Genomic DNA, 15,945 nt, shown 5'->3' with positions numbered 1-15,945 from the left:
TTGGAGTTCAGTTATTTTTACTTCCAATAGTGTTAACATACTACACAGCTCATGAACAAGATTTATTTATTAATTTTTACTGTAAGTGGGCTAAAGCATTAAAAGTAGTCTAACATAAATGTAAATACTGTAATTTGATTATTTTAATAAACCATGTTTGGATAAGATGCCGGCGTGACCACAGTGCACACGTCTGATGTCGCTCACAGTGGTCAAAGGGACCACTCAGGGAGTTTGTGTGTTCGCTCAGACACGTGAAAAATTAGAGGGAACATTGACTTGGTCAGAAGCGTTGCAGCAGCATTCTGAACAACTTGCAGATGTTTCAAAGAGGCTTTACATAAACAAGTAAATAAAGAATTATAATAATCCAGACGAGGTGAAACAAATGCATGAATGACAATTTCTAATTCGGAGCGCGATACAATGGAACTCAGCTTAGCAATGTTTCTCAAGTGATAAAAACAGGAGTGGACCAGAGATTTAACATGAGCGTCCAAAGTCAATAGTAACACCAGGTTTACTATTCCCTAAGTTCCCTAAGTAAGGTTACACAAGCTCCAAGACATTAAGAACAGTAACAGACTGAACTAATTTAAATTAAGCAAATATATTACAGAGTTACAAAATGTAAGAAATTGCTTTAATATATACAAATAGCTCAATTATAAATATCCAGAATATTACAGAAATTAATCATAAATGATGATAATTTTTCTCTCAACTGTAAAACTTTGTTATTTGTTTTTATTTATTTATTTTTATAAGATAGTGATGCGTATGGACACATGAGGCAGCACAGCGCTTCCAACTACGGTGCATCTTTTTTGTGCTTTTTATTCTTTTTCGTTGTGTCTTCCTGCAACGCTTTGATCAGCAAGCGATGCAGACAGCGGTGTTGTCTACTGATTGTTACTGAATCCTGGCTCCATCCAAACATCCCTGATGCCTCAGTGGAGTTAGCAGGACTCCAAAAGTCTCTGTAAGGCAAGGGTGGCCAACTCGCCAGTGTCCTGGAGTCCTGCAGGTTTTAGATGTGTCCTTGGTCCAACACAGCTGATTTAAATGGCTAAATTACCTCCTCAACACGTCTTGAAGTTCTCCAGAGGCCTGGTAATAAAATAATTCAGGTGATTCAGGTTAACCCTGTTAACCCAGGGTGATATCTAGAACCTGCAGGACACTGGCCCTTGAGGAATGGAGTTGCCCACCCCTGCCATAAGGAAAACGGTGGTGGGCTCTGTGCTTATGTGCTTCAGGACAGGTCCCATAACAGTAGAATTATAGACAGTCACTGCTCACCAAACCTAGGGATGGGTATCGAAAACCGGTTCTTGTTGAGAACCGGTTCCCACTGTTTCAATTCCTTGGAATTGTTTGCCATTTTTGCAAACGATTCCCTTATCGATTCCAGTCACCCCGAAAGACGTCACCACGTTGCGGAGCATCATTTACCTGGCAGGAAACATGGCGGCTCAAACGCTCAAAAGTTTGATTATACTTTACGAGAACGGATGACAACAGGGCAACTTGCAATACTTGCAAAGTAGATATTTCATTTAAGGGAGGAAACACTACGAATATGCAAAAGCATTTGCTCACAAAACACACGATGACCTTAAATGAATGTCGTGTTTTTAATTCCGCTCCGGACTCGTGAATCTCAACCCAGCAGCAGCGGTAACTAACTAACAGTGCATATTATGTTAGCGCGATCTGCCTTATTACAAAACCTGCCATTACTGTGCGTTTAGGTGACCATGATGAGAGAGACAGACAGAGTCTGGCTCAGATGCTGGCAGTTCTCGCTGCAGTCTACCGGTAGCGTCTCCTCTCAGGCCAGGATAGACAAATGTCACGAGCAGTGACTAAGTTTGTGGTAAAAGGCTTGCACCCATTTGCCACAGCAGATGCCCCGATTTTCGGTAAGTGAATGTGTTTAATTGTAGGCAGGGACATTACTGGATATTCTTGTGTAATTGCTACAGAATAATTTATGTTATACTTTGTTATTGCTACAGAAGAATATTTATTTTATTATTTTACATTTACAATTTCTTTTCCTGGGGACCCTGTAACACCCCATTGAAGAGCCGTAGGCTGGATCTCTTAAGATCTCACTGTTGGGTTTGTAAGGTCATGTTACTCCTAAATTTCTATCTTGTTCAAAGAGAAGATATAAAACAAAGTTCTAAGCTTTTCGACCTTAGTGTTCTCCTTTTTTCAAAAGAATCGATAAGAGAATCGATAAAGAATCGAATCGTTAAACAGAATCGAAAATAGAATCGGAATCGTGAAAATCTTATCAATACCCATCCCTAATCAGACCTAAAGGCCACCAGATCTAGAGGCCACGTCCATTAGTAAACAGCAGAGAAAGCTCCTGGAGGAAGTCCATATTATTGCTGGGGACTCCCCAAATTCCACCAACATGTTCTATCAGGGGGGACAGGACACTGGACCATGTGCAACATCAAACAGACCTACAGAGCAACACCCCTCCCCCACCTGAGACAATATGACCACCTCACCTGCTCCTCATCCCTCCCTACCCTAAGGAAGGAAACAAACCCCTCCAGATGATGCTATCCTCCAGCTACAGGACTGCTTTGATCCGACAGACTGGTCCATCTTTGGTTATCGGACCCGGAGTTAGCAACATCCCCCAAGAACCTGAAGAGTAGAGTCCTGGCCCCTAGCCCTGCCAGTGTAGCAGAAATGATGACGGATGAAGATGGCAGCAGCAGCAGCCGTTCTTCTCTGGGTGAGTAGCTTAATGTTGTTCATGTGTAATTTACGTTGAGTAGGCTAACCACGTTATTAAATTAATGCACGTAAGGTGAACTAGCAAACACCGTCATAGTTACATGCGGCTGTCTTCTTGTTTGATGGCAGATGCTCCCTTCACCCTGGCCAAAAAGGCTAAAATGACCAAAGAAAAAGTGGATAAAATTCATAGGGCAGTGACAAAATTTATAGTCAAAGATCCCCATCCATTTTCAACGGAGTAGTCACCATCATTCAGGTGAAAAATGTTGTATTACTCTGACATAAAAAATAGTATCTTCTAGACTGTATAATACTGTATAAGTTAATATGTTCATAGCTGCTTAGCTTTGTAAGTCTTTTCTAAATTATTGGTGTAAATATGTCAGTAAATGGTAAATGGCCTTTATTTGTATAGCGCTTTTACTAGCCCCCCTAGGGACCCCAAAGCGCTTTACACACCCAGTCATCAACCCATTCACACACACATTCACACACTGGTGGAGGCAAGCTACAGTTGTAGCCACAGCTGCCCTGGGGCAGACTGATGTAGGTGTTTATAGGTAAACTATATTTGAATAAAGTGTGAGCTATATGTTTTTACTTTTTCTTTTTTATCTGGAAGAAAAAAAATTGAATTCAAATTCAAATGTATTTTCTGTTTATTCAGGGAGATGGGTTATATGTTTTATTTATTTTATGTGGAAAAAAGAATTAAATTTCAAGTCAAAAACACTTTCTTTTTATAAATTTAGTTTTTATTTTTTTTAATTCAGGGAGATGTCCACTGCCCTTAATCCCAGGTATCAGCCCCCATCCAGGGATGATCTATCCAACACACTTATACCTGCTTGGTATTCCGTGGAGAAAAGCAACCTCATCCAGAATTTGGCACAAGGTCGCTATCACCTGTGATGGATGGACCAGTGTTGCTCAGGACCATTTCCTCACAGTCACTGTTCACTACATCTACAAAGGCAAAATGAAGCAGAATGTGCTCAGCACTGAAGCAGTTTATGAGTCACAAACAGGTCCAGTTGTGGCTAAAGAAATATCAAACGTTGTGGAGCAATTTCACTTGGGAGGGAAAATAATTGCTGCCACACAATCCCGAGTAAGTAGCACATGCAGTTACATATCAAGAAGTATTGTTATTCATATGACCTTTTTTTTAGTAATTTAAAATATGTTTGTGTCTATCTGTGCTTTAGATTTGCCAGAGCATAATATCATTCTTGAAGTTAAGACACGCTGGAATTCTCTCTTCTTGATGGTGGAGAGATTTATGGAGCAGTTTGATGCAATCCAGGCAGCTGCTCTGGATCACCGGCTGAGGAAGCCTATGGAGAAGGACAAGTGAGTGAATGACATCAGCATCACTTGTAAGAGCTAAATTACGTCAGTTACCTTTAACATTGTGAATATTTTTCAAGGCAGAGAAGTTTATTAAGTGCATGAAAGTCCTGTACACGTCAACCATGTGTGTGCCAAGTGACAAGTCTCCCACATGCAGCCAAATCATCCCCATCCTGGCCAAGCTGGAGGCACATTTCAGACGATGTGATGAAGACAGTGTTTTCACCTCTTCAATAAAAGAGAAAGTCTGGGGTATTCTGCAGAACAGATATCAGGTATTTGCAGACAATATCAATGCGCATGAAAAATAGGGGCACCTTTTTCAGTATCAGCTCCTATGTTATATCTTGTTTTACTTAAAGGATGAAAACCTTCAGAAATTTCTGAAGGAGGCCACGATGATGGACCCACGTTTTAAAGGCAGGCTAGATGGTGAGGCAGCTACTGACATCTGGGACAGGTTGGAGAAAGCAGCAGTTGCAAATGCCACAGCAGCAGTTGCACAGTATTTTCACTGCATGTGTACAATCTTGTCCTTTTGCATCATGACGTAGTTTCTATGTTGAAGGAATGCTCTTTTACTATCTGTGTGTCCATAGCCTCCCACCGAGGACCCCAAAGCACACAGCGAGGTGGATGATGCTGACATGGACAAGCCAGAAAAATATGTAATTTCAGAGTTTTTCTAACACAACCACTACCACTACATTCTAAAATTGATCTTTATTTATTTTGCAAACCTCACACTTCTTTTTTCGTTTTTCAGCTAAGAAAGGTCCAGAAACAGGACAGAGTTTCAACAGGCTGCTTCTCAAGCAGGTAGAGTCCCCTCCATCACAGAGCAGGTACAGAAGGAGCTTGAAATATACAAAGCACTGCCAGGAATTCCCTCTGGACAAGACCCTGTGGCCTGGTGGTGGAATAAGAGGGACACACTCCCCAAATTATCTGCCCTATCAGAAAAATACTTGTGTGTCCCAGCCTCAACGCCTTCTGAAAGAGTTTTCTCTTGTGCTGGGCATGCCATCAGCCAAGAGCGATGCCGCTCCAGAGAAGGCTAATATGATTACCTTTTTGCAAAAAAACAGCTAAACATGAGAGGTTTTTGGACAAAGTTTGTGTTTTTTCCATTGTTTAAGCACTGATTCCAGCCAAGAGTGATATCATCTATGCCCTATAGCTGCAGAAAAGGCTAACATTGTTAACTTTTTACAAAAAAAACAGCTAAACATGAGAGGTTTTAGGATAAAGTTTGTGTTTCCCATTGTTAAAGCACCGGTTCCAACCAAAGGAGGTATGTTGCATCAACAGAAAAGGCTAACTTGGTTATCGTGTTGCAGAAATAAAGAGACTGCTAAAAATAAAAACATAAGAGGTTTTTGGACAAAGTTTGTGTTCTCCATTCTTTAAGCACTGGTTCAAGCACTGTTTAAGCACCGGCACCAGTTCTAAAGTACCGGTTTGACACCGGTATCGGATAAAACCTAAACGATACCATCCCTAGTTGTGATCTGAGCCCCCCAGGGGAGGTAGAGGTGATGAGTTGTATGCCTCCTTGCTGTTGGCATACAATAAGTCCAATGTTTTATTGTCTCTGGTGTGGCAGGTGATGTACTGGGTGAAGGTGGGGAGAGTGGAGGACAAGGAGATGTGATTAAAGTCCCCAGAGATCAGGAAAAGGGCCTGAGGGTGCTGTGTTTGGAGTCTGCTGGTTACAGTGCGCAGGACCTCACAGGCAGCTGCAGCGTTAGCAGAGGGCGGGACATACACAGCTATCATAATCACGTGTGTAAACTCTCGCGGTAGATAGTACGGTCTCATGCTAACTGCTAGCAGCTCAATGTCCTTACAGCATAGCGTCTCTTTGATAGATAAATGCCCAGAGTTACACCATCTATCATTCACAAACACAGCCAGACCCCCTCCTCTCTTCGTACCACTCTCCGTTGTTCTGTCGGCCCGGATCAAATGTAAACCGTCGATGTTTATGTGTGAGTCTGGAGATAGCGCAGTTAGCCACGACTCGGTGAAGCACATCACGCTGCACTCCCTGTATCTCCTCTGATGTCGGGTTAGAGCTGCGAATTCAGCCACTTTATTGGGGAGAGATCTCACGTTGCCCATAATAACAGATGGAATCGCTGGCTGGTACCTCCTAACCTTACTGCAACGCCCGATCCCAGCCCGAGTGCCACCTCTCTTCCTCCTCACCTCGTGGGGGATGTTGGCTCACTCGGCGGTAGGCAGAACAGTGAAGGCCCCGAGGGCTAACAGTTGATCCCTGCTGTAAACAATGGGAGGTCGGACCTTCACGCACTCTCCGGACACAGATGCTGTAAAAAATGTGATAAAAAACAAAATTGTCCATTGTGGAGTAGTACAGTCCACAACAGAAAAACAAGAACAAGAAACACAATAACAACAAAGAAAGAGAAAAAGGACTCGGTCAGGTCGGAGCCGCTGATACTGGCTGCCAGCTCGGAGCGGCGCTGGAAGTTAATGTCCTTCAAGATGTTTGTGGCCCTGCTGAGAGTTGTAGATGGCAGACAAGGAGGGCAGGGGGCAGCCGATGATTCTTTGTGCTGTGTTCACCACCCTCTGCAGTCTCTTCCGGTCTGCCTTATTAAAATCCCCTGCTATGATGTGGACGCCATTAGGGTGGACACGCTGGTGAAAAGTGATGGCATTTAGCAGCAGAGGGAAAGCTGTGTTTATGTTAGCGTCCAGTGCTATATAGACTGCCGTGATTATTGCAGCTCTTAGCTCTCTGGGCAAGAAAAAGTGTCTGCACCTCACCATCATGAACTCCAGGTCAGGAGAGTGTTGTTATACCAACCTTCTCGTAGATGCATAGCCCTCCCTCCTCTATTCTTCCCGAAGTCACCATTCCTGTCCCATCTGTGTAGTATGTGGCCTGCAAGCTGCAACGTGGCATCTGGGATTTGTGTAGGTAGCCATGTCTCTGTGATGATAAGGACGCAGCAGTCCCAAACATAACGAGCTGCATATCTAATCGTAGCTGTATATCTAAATCGTCTGTCTTGTGTACCATGGACCTAGTGTTTGTAAGTAGAGGCTCGGCAGCGGGGGTTTGAGTGGCTCCTTCTAGGGCTGGGCTATATCATACCGTTCACGGTAATACCGGTGTAATGTTGGGCAACGATAGGAAAATGAAATATCGCGATAGAATATGGGTAAAACACGCATGCACAGTGCCTTTGTTTACATATGCACATGGCGGCGACGCAGAATGAGAAGAGCGAAAGTGGATCGTTGAATGAAACGGATGAACCAGTACTGGTTTGTAAAAATGCTGCAACTTTAGTGGTGTGGAACTGGTTTAGCTTTCGTCCGTCAGATACACCACAAAGCACTATTTTTGGTAGCGCATGCTAGCGGGCCGTCGTTATTACCGTGTTTTTTGGAAAATACGGCACACTTAAAATCAATCCTTTGATTTTTCTGAAAGTCGACAGTGCCCCTTATAATCCCGTGTGCTTTATGTATGAATTCTGGTTGTGTTTACTGACCTCGAAACGATTTTATGTACACGGCGCACAAAAATCTGTCAAACGTTTTAGTACAACTTTGCTAAGCTACGAAGCCGCACCGCTTGATGGATTGTCGGAGCATTACGGCTATCGTAGGCAGGAGCCTTGCGGAGTGATACGTACTGTGCTTCAACATAATATTACCGTATTGTGTGTGTATAACCTCTTTTTAAGTTTTGTGGATATTATACATGGTTATGCTGTCGGCCAGTTTCCACTGGAAATGCCTTTTGGTTAAACTGTCAGCAAGGAATTTGCATTTGCACTGTTAAATTTTTATATAACTTTAATGCACATAAACAGCTGCTTATTTAAGTGAAAATACATGATGCGTTTTTGCACTAATAAAGTTGTGGAATTGTAAAGTATTTTGTCTCGTGTCAATTATGTCGTCACTAGACAATATAATCGCAAATTTTCAAATGTATATCGTAATAAATATTTTAGGTGATATCGCCCTCCTCTAGCTGCTTCCTCAGCCTAGCCAGTAGTCCAGCCCTGCAGCCTCGCTTTTGTTTCCTCTCTCTTCACCATCTGCGTCGCCTGTTCGACCCGACAACAATCCATGGAGATCCCGTTGGTCTCGCTATCTTGTCCGGAATGTTGTGTGTGCGATGAAAGTCTCAGAAGATGGTCATGTTCATTTGGGAACCGATGTCCAATATGTCCAGACAACTGTAACGTACAGTAGTGTAGGTAGACGAACGTACAACACACGATAAACACACAAATAGACAAAAATAGCACAAATAGGGAGAGCTGCTGTAAGCTGCTGCATCTGTGCGTGCCACCATTACGCAGACGCTGACCTGAGGGCAGCCTTCTGGAGGTCAATCACCTCCAGATTCACAAACAGCTTCTTCCTCTGGGCTATTCAGAATAAACACTATCCCACCCCTGCCCACCAACCTCACCAATCTGAGCCACGATCTGAGTAAGCCCCATCACTCAGACCACTCTCACACTGACTTCGAGACTTTTCCTTGTATTGCTTACAAGCACTTTGCAACCTGTTCTCCAATGTGTGCCTTTCACTGATAAACACTACTCTGCCTCAGAAAATGTATATATTCCAAATGAAACTGAACAAAGTCAACAAATTTGAAATTTGTTTTCTGTTTTGCTTAAGGTGACACAGTGAACAGGGTTTGTATCTCTATGTGTTTACAACAGGTAGACTTCATGCAAATAACAAGAACACTAACTGTGTTAGCTGGAGAGGAAACGCTAAATAAAGCTAGTTGTAGCCACATAATTAACAATCATAACTGACTTTAAGGTTTAAATCTTGTTGATCTTGATTTAAAATAACATTTACAAAGAAAGAAAAGTAAAAACCTTTTAAATAGGTATCTTACTTCCGTCTGCAGGGTTTTCTCTGATTATTATATGCAACTTGCACAGCTGAAACTATGTCCGTATTCTTATGTGTGTCTATGTGTATGTGTGTGTGTGTGTGTGTACTAGAGATGGACATTTTTTATGTCTGATACAGATACCGATATCATAAATTTGGATATCTGCCGATACCGATATGAATCCGATATAGTGTATTTTTTAATCAATAAAACGGTTTTTTTAATATATTGCTGCATTTTGTGTAAGTTCATACTCAAGTTTAAACCCCCCCACTAAACCCCACTGTGCTTCCACAGGCCCCGCTGGTTTAGAGACTTATTCCCGTTAACGAAGCAAGACGAACAGCAATCGATCGATTTTACTTGCTAGCAAGGGAGGCTGGTCAGAACCAGGCTCTTGGAGCTGAGTGCGCCTCACCTGTTTCCTAGCCAACTTCAAATAAACAGCCTTCCTTGCAGCCTTTTTATTGAATACAGTTACAGTTTACACAGGCACCACTAGAGATGGCACGATACCACTTTTTTTATTTCCGATATCATAAATTTGGATATCTGCCGATACCGATATGAATCTGATATAGTGTATTTTTTAATCAATAAAACTGTTCTTTTAATATATTGCTGCATTTTGTATAAGTTCATGCTCAAGTTTAAATAAACAACAACACTAAAGCTATTCTGTTATATCTGTATGTAAAAAACACACTGCACCCAAAATATTTCATAGTTCAACAATACTGATCAATCTAATAAACTTAAACCTACTCCATCCTCCCTATTCTGGTTTTTATTAATATTAAGCAACCTAACTAATAGGGCTGCAAACTCCCAGCAAAAAAAAAAAAATAGGGAACCACCCCCCACCCTCCACCTCATGATGCTTAATCGACGTAATCAACTTTAATTTGATGCAGTGTGGGGAAAAAATGCACAGAAATAAAATATTTTTCAAGAATAATTAAATAGATTCAACATCTTCAACAAAATTACAGACTGCACAGATGGAAAAAGTACTATAGCTTACTAGGGTATATTAGACTTAACAGTTACTATATACAGTAATGGACTTCTATACCTTTTACATGAGATTAAAACTTTGGGTGTAAGATTCAGATAATTATTTAATAAAAGCTAGACATTTTAAATGAGAATAAGAAAGAAACGTATGTCTTTGTGCCCCCTTTTCCTGTTAATGCCCTACCTGCCCCCCTGGCTAAACTTTGCTAGATCCGCCCCTGCACAGTTACCAGCCGTCAGTTACGTAGAAAAGGATCCTGGTGTACAAAGTAATATTAACCTCCTAGGACCTGGCGTCCACATATGTGGAAATCACATTTTGGGTTATTTAGACCAAAATACTGAATTTTGCTCTACAAGGGCCTGATATCCACTTACAAGGACATTATGCTGCTACTGTTCTGTCAAAATTTTAAACAAATATCTGGCGCTCAATTTTCATAGAAACAAAAATTAGGTAAAAAAAAAAAAAATCTAAAAATCTGTTTTTACATTCATTGGGCCCCAATATGTCCAAATATCAAACAGAAATTAAAAATGCATGCCGTGGAAGAGTTCGGGTCTTAGGATGTTAAATAAATTCTAACAACAGTGTCACGGTTCTGGGTCGGTTCTACCCAGCATTTTGAGTTCCTTATGTTTTGGTTTATTTTGCATCTTGGAGTGCTTTGGGGTTGTCTGGTGTTTCTTGATTATTTGTGATTTGTTAGTTACTATTTGAATTCTATGTTCTGTTTATTCAGGTTTAAGGAATTGTTGCCTATTGTTTGAGTTGCGTATTATTAGAGTTCCATGTTTCTGTTTACTCGTGGTTTAGGATTTGTGTTCTCATGTTTTGTGTGGGTTTAGTTCCGTGTGTCATTTTCTGTCTGTCTGTCTGTCTGTCGAGTCTGCGTCTTTGTGTAGTGATCTCTTGTTTCCTGTTTTATTGTGAAGGCCTGCGTCTCATGTGAGTGTGTTCAGTTTGCCTCCCTTGTCTCGTCTCGTTAATTACTCCCAGCTGTGTCCACCACCTGTGTGTAATCTCCCTGTGTTTCTCTGTGTGTATTTAAGTCGTGTCTTCTGTCTTTGTAGTTGCTGGTCTGTCTGTGTATCCACTCTGCGTTGTCTGTGTGTTTCCCTGCTGTCAACCGTCAACCGTCAACCGTCACCTGCGTCTGCTCGCTCGTTCATGTTCATGTTCATGTTCTGTAGTCAGTTTGTTCCCAGTATTGTTTAGTCTTTGCTCCGTTTGCCATTTGTCCATTTTTATTTTGTGTTTAATAAACCACCCTCACACCTTTACAAGTGCCTGCGTTTGGATCCTCCTTTATTTCTCCACACGGCTCACTCGCCGTGACAAACAGCTTATCACGCTTAAACGCGCTGCTGTTGTTCAGCCGCTGGTTTCTGCTTTCTGGTGTGAAGCGGGCAAAATAGAAATGACTAAAAACATGCTGTGAAGTTGAAGATTTATTAGGCTCTGTTTTGAGTTTTTTCAAAAAAGAATTGACTTCATATAAGAAAAAAATATATATCACATATGCAGGACACCTTAAACTAGATTTTTAATTAAGCAGCAAGACAGAACAAAATCAGGGCTGTATCAAGACACGCGGACTAAACCCCAATTCAACGAGACCCAGAACTGATCCGGAATTAAAACAGGACTACAACAGTTCAAAATCAGGACTACTTAGGATTTAACCAAGACAGAACCACAATCAAAACTAGATGATAGTAGCACTAAAAATCATCATAGACCTGCACTACACTGACAACACCTCTTTATTGTGGTAACATGAGACTGTATCTTCGAGGCTTGAGTTTTGCGAACCTATCAATGACATTTTCAGGGTCAATATTATTCAAGTATTCCTTTTCCATAGATAATTTGTATAAAATGTCTGGCTCCGCCTCTGGTCAAGTGATCAGTTTGATATCTTTCGTGATACACCGGCATATTTATGTCTGTGAAGGTTCTCAGTCATCCAGGTCATCTTAGTCTAAGGAGCTTGGAAAGAAAAGCGTCTGGACTTCTTTAAGTTACTTGAAGACGTTTCACCTCTCATCCGAGAAGCTTCTTCAGTTCTAAGGTCAAATGGTGGAGAGTCCCAGATATAAACCTAGTGGGAGTAACCCCCCACAGAGGGACAAAAGGACCCCCTGATGAGGACACTCTTTCGAGGATGCCAATGTTCACATTTTGGACAGAGAGGACAGATGGTTTGAAAGAGGAGTGAAAGAAGCCATCTATGTCCACTGTGAGCGACCATCTTTGAACAGAGGCGGTGGTTTACGACACCATCTCTCTGCCATCTATAATCCAGTTTTGAGATCCCTTCCCAGACGGCTTAACGCCCACTCACATCCTGGGCCATCTGATCTCAGGAATTCGCATGATAAGGTGGGGCCAGGTTTCACAATGAACTCACCCGAAACTCTGGCTGATTGGGACCCACACCCAGTTCCACACCTTGGCTCAGGCGATTAGAGGATCATCAGGGGGTCCTTTTGTCCCTCTGTGGGGGGAAACTCCCACTGGGTTTATATCTGGGACTCTCCACCATTTGACCTTAGAACTGAAGAAGCTTCTCGGATGAGAGGTGAAACGTCTTCAAGTAACTTAAAGAAGTCCAGACGCTTTTCTTTCCAAGCTCCTTAGACCGGCATATTTACATTATTTGAACAGTATGAATGATTTGCTTTGGTACCTGGTCGAACTTAAGCTCTCCTCTGTCTGCTTGTCTGCATTTCTCCTACAGCAAACTCCTGCACAAGCTGATATCCTCGTGTCGTGTTGTTCCCCCATCATCATAATAAATGTTGTTCCAGGTTCAACATTGCAAGTGACCAATCACATTGTTATCACTCATACTTTTGTGACTTCGGGAAAAAAAAAACCGCTTTAAAAAATAATCTATTTAACTTGTGAGAAACCGCCTCTGCCTGCCGATCCAGTTACTCACCCCCTCCCTTCCTGTGCTGAATCGTAGCATGAACGAATCACTCACTCACCCCCTCCCTCCTGGCTCACAGTTTCTTCTTCTTCTTCCTGGTTAGCAACCAATGTTAAGATGCCTTACCGCCCCCTGGTTCACAGCTCAGTGGACATTTAGATGAGAAAATATGTCTTGATGCATTCTCAATCATCCAGGAAAGTAAATCTCCAAAAATTGATTCTGTTCATCTGGAGTAGCGTTTTGTGGGAGAAACGTTTTGTCACTCATCCAATCACTTCAGTCTCAGCTGACTGCAGTTCTCAGTCTTATAAACAGTACATTTGCATAATGACTGAAACCAGCCCACTGAAGGAACAATGGGCTGGGAGGTCAGTTCCTTAATCTTAATTATGCAAATTTTTATGACCATTGATCAACAACCACTGACCAAAACCCACTGATCAAAGGCCATGAATACCATTCACAGAGAGTTGGGGAATGGCTGCCTTTTACCCACTATGAAGTGGTTTGATTACATTAGACTTGCTGTACTTCTCTTTATGCAGCTGTGTTGCATATTCTTGCTTCTGTATTTCAGTCTCAGTGTTATAAAAAAAAGTACAAACGTTTATTTTCAGGTACTGCTCAGCTTTGAAAGTCTTTGTGGCGGGGCGTGGCTTGCGGTGCCGTGCAGGGAAGGTGGACGCACCTGCACGGCATCCACTAGGGCTGTGCGATATGACCAAAATCTCATATCCCGATATAAAATATCTATCATCTGATAATGATATAAATCACAAAAATGTAACATTTTCTATAAATTTTGTGAATCTCGGGTTGCTGAAGTGTTTCCAGCTGGGTGTCGTGTACCTGGAGTCGAGTGTTTTAACCGATGCATGAATTTACACATTTTTAGACATAAGTTGTATCGGCTGCTGTTTCCTTTGTGAGTATTTATTACACGGCGTGCTGCGGGGGAAAGCCTGTTCTAACGTTTGAGTCTAAGGTTTATTTTTTAGCACCTGACTGCTCCTGTTTGCTTCTCATCCATAAATACTCTGCATACTTTTTCATGTGATTCCATTTATTACGAAAAGTCTAAACAGGATCTTGAGCTTTATTGTGAAAGGTTTATGTGGAAAATAAACAAGCGGACATGCGATGGTTTTACCGTTGTTGTTGCTAACGACAACGCATAAAAACAAGCGCTTGTCTATCCGTAGTATGGTTATATTAAATATAAGAGAAATAGAGAACTTTAATAAATTAATATAGCCACTACAGTGACCATCAAAATGATGAGAAAATATTGCCGTAAACAGTTTATTTTGCGACACCACGAAACAAACGATAGCGTAAAATGAAACGATAGACGTTTTTATATCGCCATCCAATATATATCGTTATATCGAACACCCCTAGCATCCACAATTATGCCCTGCCGACTTAAACATGGGTCCTGCAGTGGGGGGGTTGTTGTCAGTGTGTGTGGCTGGCAGCGAGAGAGAGCTGCAGCTAACAGTGTGTGAACAACCAACCATTAATAAAGAGATGCTGCAAAGCATGAACGTGCACCCGGGTCTGCTGTGGGTTTGTTACAGTCTTTTTATGCCCACTTTCACACATACATCATTTTACTTCCTCCGCTGCACTTCCACATTAGTTTCCAGTTTCCTATTTATGCCTCACCCGAGTGAAGTTGCCCCCCCACCTTCTTCAAAACAAACAAAATTGATGTCAAACGTTTGTGCAGCAAAAATGTCATTTGTGCTGCTTTGTTTTTAAGATGTTAATAAAAGTTTCTAGAGGTCTTCCAAGGTCAACCAGCCCCTTTCTTTACCGTGAAAAGGTTGTGAAACATAAACCAGAATTCGGATATTTTTTATCATAATCACACTCTTTAACCCTTTGAAACCTGAAACATGAAATAACTGCCAGAAATCTTTCATTTTTTGATAATAGAGTGTTTGTTGAACCTTTATACAAAATCTATAAGAATATATCAAATTTTAATATATTTATATATATATCTGTATCACATTTGCTACATAAGCCATATTTTTGCAATTTAGTCATTAAAAATGTGTGATGTAATTTAAATCATTTGTTGAGGGCAAAAAAAAGTCACACTGATGATGTAGAAGTCTCAAAAACTCACAAAAAAACCACGCCGGGCTTTAAAGGGTTAAAGTAAAAAAACTAGGTTAACTTATAATAGTTAAACTAAACTATGCATTCTGTCGGAGAAACTTTATTTGCAAAATACAAAACTATCAGAATAATGTGGGCAAACTGGATACATGGACCTGTCGAGCCTCTCAAGTTTAATACAATAACTCCAAAATAATAGCTAGTTTATCATAAACCAGCACAAACATAGCAGTTGACTGACAGAAATTTTGTTAATGTGGGGCGGTGGCTGGTTGACCTTTTGACCTTTAATCTTTCATTAATACCTTTTATTGATTGACCTTTAGACTGAATGCCTTATATGGTTCACATTCAGAAAACAGACACATTACAACACACTGACATTAACATTTTAAAGAGAACAGTATAGTTGTTGCCTGCAGTAAGGTCAAGTGTACAGAAAACTGACTGACTGATGCTTGGGTATAAAACGATCCAGATTCTGATCCAGCCCTGTGTACAACAGTGCATTGGAGATGAACCTGCCTGAACCTGCCTGGGTATCATTGACTTGCTGAGATTTTATCAGTATGCAACAGAGCTGTGGGACGAGCCTTTTGAAGGTCGAATGTGTGTAAGAGTGGGTGGGGTTTACTGTGACACAACAACAAACCTATTTAAGCACAGCTGACCACACGGTGACTCTCCATGGTATCATTCTGTATGCTCAGTGTGGTTTTTTTTTTTTTTTTTATCAATGCACTCATTTGATAAATGCATGGTTACAGCTGTCCTCTTATCAGACACTATGTGTGTCTGTTAAAGCAACAGAGTGCAAGTATATGA

The sequence above is a fragment of the Simochromis diagramma genome, unplaced genomic scaffold (genome assembly GCF_900408965.1).
Source record: "Simochromis diagramma unplaced genomic scaffold, fSimDia1.1 OVJJ01000321.1, whole genome shotgun sequence".
In the NCBI taxonomy this organism is placed as follows: domain Eukaryota; kingdom Metazoa; phylum Chordata; class Actinopteri; order Cichliformes; family Cichlidae; genus Simochromis; species Simochromis diagramma.
Note: the sequence above shows the minus strand (reverse complement) of the source record.